Below are 5594 nucleotides of genomic sequence, written 5' to 3'. Positions count from 1 at the left end.
CTTAGCAACAAAGATTTTGCCTTCGGATCCGTGATAGAAAGTGTACCCTATAGTTTCCTTAGGGTATCCTATGAAGACGCATTTCTCCGCTTTGGGTTCTAGCTTGTCCGGTTGTAACTTCTTTACATAGGCTTCGCAACCCCAAACTTTAAGGAACGACAGCTTAGGTTTCTTATTAAACCATAATTCATACGGTGTCGTTTCTACGAATTTTGATGGTGCTCTATTTAAAGTGAATGCGGCTGTCTCTAATGCATAACTCCAAAATGATAACGGTAAATCAGTAAGAGACATCATAGAACGAACCATATCTAAGAGAGTTCGATTACGATGTTCGGACACACCGTTTCGTTGTGGTGTTCCCGGCGGTGTCAATTGTGAAAGTATTCCGCATTTCTTTAAATGCATGCCAAACTCATAACTTAGATATTCACCTCCATGATCAGATCGTAAAAATTTAATCTTCTTGTTACGTTGATTTTCTACTTCACTTTGGAATTCCTTAAACTTCTCGAAAGTTTCGGATTTATGTTTCATGAAATAGATATACCCATATCTACTCAGATCATCTGTGAAGGTTAGAACATAACGATAACCACCGCGCGATGCTACACTCATTGGTCCGCACACATCGGTGTGTATGATTTCCAATAAGTCAGTAGCTCGCTCCATCATACCAGAAAATGGAGTCTTAGTCATTTTTCCCATTAGACATGCTTCGCATCTATCAAGTGACTCAAAGTCAAGTGATTCAAGTAATCCATCGGTATGGAGTTTCTTCATGCGTTTCACTCCAATATGACCAAGGCAGCGATTACCACATATAAGTAGAATTATCATTCAATTTAATTCGCTTAGCATCAATGTTATGTATATGCGTATCACTACTATCGAGATCTAACAGAAATAAGCCATTCTTTTCAGGTGCTCGACCATAAAAGATATTATTCATAAAAATAGAATAACCATTATTCTCAGACTTGAATGAATAACCGTCTTGCATTAAACAAGATCCAGATATAATGTTCATGCTCAACGCGGGTATAAAATAACAATTATTTAGGCTTAAAATTAATCCCGAAGGTAGATGTAGAGGAAGTGTGCCGACAGCGATCACATCGACTTTGGATCCGTTTCCAACGCGCATCGTCACTTCATCTTTCAGTAGTCTTCGTTTATTCTTTAGTTCCTGTTTCGAGTTACAAATATGAGCAACCGACGATTATCAGTATCAAATACCCAGGTACTAGAACGAGAACCAGTGAGATAAACATCTATAACATGTATATCAGATATACCTTCTTTCTTTTTCTTGACAAGGCCGCTCTTCAGATCAGCCAGATACTTGGAGCAATTACGCTTCCAGTGTCCCTTCTCCTTGCAGTAATAGCACTCAGAATCAGGCTTAGGGCCATTCTTAGGTTTCACAGGAGGCGTGGCAGCTTTCTTGCCACCCTTCTTGAATTTTCCTTTAGACTTGCCCTGTTTCTTGAAACTGGTGGTCTTGTTGACCATCAACACTTGGTGCTCTTTCTTGATCTCAATCTCAGCAGCTTTTAGCATGCCAAAGAGTTCAGGTAACTCCTTGTTCATGTTCTGCATATTGTAGTTCATCACAAAGTTCTTGTAACTTGGTGGCAGTGATTGAAGGACACGATTAATCCCCAGTCTGTTAGGAATCACTATTCCCAAGTCACTGAGTTTCTTCGCATGCCCGGTCATGGCGAGCATGTGCTCACTAACGGAGCTGCCTTCTTCCATCATACAGCTGAAGAAATGTTTCGATGCTTCATAGCATTCCACGGCCGCATGAGTCTCAAATATAGCTTTCAGCTCATTTATCAACTCATGAGGATCATGGTGCTCAAAACGTTTTTGAAGATCGGATTCCAGACTGCACAGGATGGCACACTGAACTTGAGAGTACCGAGTTTTCCGAGTCGCGTAAATAGCTTTTACTTCATCGGTTTCAGTTTCTGCAGGAGGGTCACCTAGCGGTGCATCAAACACAAATTGCAGATTTTCGCCAGAGAGGAAGATCCTCACATGACGGAACCAGTCGGTGAAGTTTCTACCATTGCTCTTAAGCTTTTCTTTCTCTAGGAACTGGTTAAAATTGATTGGGGACGCCATCTCTACAACATATAATTGCAAAAGTTTAGAATAAGTTTATGACAAATTGAGTTCAAATTTTAATTCAACATAATTAAAAATCTAGGTGAACTCCCACTCAAAACAATATCCCTCGCATTGTCTTAGTGATCACACAAACCAAATCCACCACACCTAAGTCCGATCATCACGAGACAAGGTGTGATTTCAATGGCGAACACTCAAAGTGTTCATCATATCAACCATATGATTCATGCTCTACCTTTCGGTATCACGTGTTCCGAGACCATGTCTGTACATGCTAGGCTCGTCAAGGCCACCTTAGTATCCGCATGTGCAAAACTGTCTTGCACCCGTTGTATGCACTTGTTGATTCTATCACACCCGATCATCACGAGATGCTTCGAAACGACAAGTCTTGGCAACGGTGCTACTAAGGATGAACACTTTATTATCTTTTTATTTTAGTGAGGGATCATCTTATAATGCTACCATCGCGATCTAAGCAAAATAAGATGCATAAAAGGATTAACATCACATGCAGTTCATATGTGATATGATATGGCCCTTTTGTCTTTCCGCCTTTGATCTTCATCTCCAAAGCACGGGCATGATCTCCATCATCTTCGGGCTCCATCATCGTCGGCGTAGCGTCAAGGTCAATGGCGACGTCTTCATGATTGTCCTCCATGTAGCAACTATTACAACTACTTTGAAATACTACTCAATATGAAATTTAAAGACAACCATAAGGCTCCTGCCGGTTGCCACAATACAATAATGATCATCTCATACATATTCATCATCACATTATGGCCATATCACATCACCAAACCCTGCAAAAACAAGTTAGACGTCTCTAATTTGGTTTGCATATTTTACGTGGTTTAGGGTTTTCGAGAGAGATCTAATCTACCTACGAACATGAACCACAACGTTGATACTAATGTTGTCAATAGAAGAGTAAATTGAATCTTCACTATAGTAGGAGAGACAGACACCATAAAGCCTCTTATGCAATACAAGTTGCATGTCGAACGAGGAACAAGTCTCATGAACGCGGTCATGTAAAGTTAGTCCGAGCCGCTTCATCCCACTATGCCACAAAGATGCAAAGTACTCAAACTAAATATAACAAGAGCATCAACGCCCACAAAACCATTGTGTTCTACTCGTGCAACCATCTATGCATAGACACGGCTCTGATACCACTGTAGGGATTCGTTGCATAGAAAACAAAAAATTTCCTACCGCAAACACGCAATCCAAACCAAGATGCAATCTAGAAGACGGTAGCAACGAGGGGATTATCGAGTCTTGATACGTCTCCGACGTATCGATAATTTCTTATGTTCCATGCCACATTATTGATGATATCTACATGTTTTATGCATACTTTATGTCATATTTATGCGTTTTCTGGAACTAACCTATTGACGAGATGCCGAAGGGCCAGTTGCTGTTTTCTGCTGTTTTTGGTTTCAGAAATCCTAGTAAGGAAATATTCTCGGAATCGGACGAAATCAACGCCCAGCATCTTAGAAATACACGAAGCTTCCAGAACACCCGGGATGGACCAGAGGTGGGCCACAGGGGCCCCAGGAGGGTGGCCGGCGCGGCCCAGGCCCTGGCCGCGCCGCCATACCCCCTCACCGCCTCTTCGCCCCTCCGACTCCGCCTCTTCGCCTATATAAAGGTCCTCGACCTAAAACCTCGATACGAAAAAGCCACGGTACGAGAAACCTTCCAGAGCCGCCGCCATCGCGAAGCCAAGATCTGGGGGACAGGAGTCTCTGTTCCGGCACGCCGCCAGGACGGGGAAGTGCCCCCGGAAGGCTTCTCCATCGACACCACCGCCATCTTCATCAATGCTGCTGTCTCCCATGAGGAGGGAGTAGTTCTCCATCGAGGCTCGGGGCTGTACCGGTAGCTATGTGGTTCATCTCTCTCCTATGTACTTCAATACAATAATCTCATGAGCTGCCTTACATGATTGAGATTCATATGATGATGCTTGTAATCTAGATGTCATTATGCTAGTCAAGTGGATTTTACTTATGTGATCTCCGGAGACTCCTTGTCCCACGTGTGTAAAGGTGACAGTGTGTGCACCGTGTGGGTCTCTTAGGCTATATTTCACAGAATACTTATTCACTGTTATGAATGGCATAGTGAAGTGCTTATTTATATCTCTTTATGATTGCAATGTGTTTTGTATCACAATTCATCTATGTGCTACTCTAGTGATGTTATTAAAGTAGTTTATTCCTCCTGCACGGTGTAATGGTGACAGTGTGTGCATCGTGTTAGTACTTGGCGTAGGCTATGATTGTGATCTCTTGTAGATTATGAAGTTAACTATTGCTATGATAGTATTGATGTGATCTATGCCTCCTTTCGTAGCGTGAAGGTGACAGTGTGCATGCTATGTTAGTACTTGGTTTGGTTATGTTGATCTGTCATGCACTCTAAGGTTATTTAAATATGAACATCGAATATTGTGGAGCTTGTTAACTCCGGCATTGAGGGTTCGTGTAATCCTACACAGTTAGTGGTGTTCATCATCCAACAAGAGGGTGTAGAGTCTAGCATTTATTTATTCTGTTATGTGATCAATGTTGAGAGTGTCCACTAGTGAAAGTATGATCCCTAGGCTTTGTTCCTAAATACTGCTATCACTGCTTGTTTCTTGTTCTCTCTGCCGCATCTTTGTCCGCAATATTACCACCATCAACTACATGCGAGCAAGCACTTTTCTGGCACCGTTACTACTGCTCATACTTATTCATACCACCTGTATTTCACTATCTCTTCGCCGAACTAGTGCACCTATTAGGTGTGTTGGGGACACAAGAGACTTCTTGCTTTGTGGTTGCAGGGTTGCATGAGAGGGATATCTTTGACCTCTTCCTCCCTGATTTCGATAAACCTTGGGTGATCCACTTAAGGGAAACTTGCTACTGTTCTACAAACCTCTGCTCTTGGAGGCCCAACACTGTCTACAAGAATAGAAGCACCCGTAGACATCAAGCACTTTTCTGGCGCCGTTGCCGGGGAGGAAAGGTAAAAGGCACTCATACTTCGGTTCCAGGTAACACTACTTTTCTGGCGCCATTGTGTGTGTGCTCGAAGCTATTTCCTTTAGATCCTGCAATTGCATCTTTTTGTTTCTTGTTTACACTAGTTAGGCATAATGGAAAACAACAAAAATACGAGAGATCTTTATGAACTTTATCCTGAATTAGGACATGATGTGTTTGAAGAGAGAATTAAAAAACCCATGGAACTTTATATGCATGCTAATGGGAATGTTATTAATATGAATGCTTTGAACACTATTGTTGCTAATGCTATGGAAAATTCTAAGCTTGGGGAAGCTGGTTTTGATGAGCATGATCTTTTTAGTCCCCCAAGCATTGAGGAGAAAATTTTCTTTGATGATACTTTACCTCCTATTTATGATGATTATAATGATAGTAGTC

This window comes from Lolium perenne, chromosome 4, assembly GCF_019359855.2.
Source record: "Lolium perenne isolate Kyuss_39 chromosome 4, Kyuss_2.0, whole genome shotgun sequence".
NCBI lineage: Eukaryota > Viridiplantae > Streptophyta > Magnoliopsida > Poales > Poaceae > Lolium > Lolium perenne.
This window is presented reverse-complemented; position numbering follows the sequence as displayed.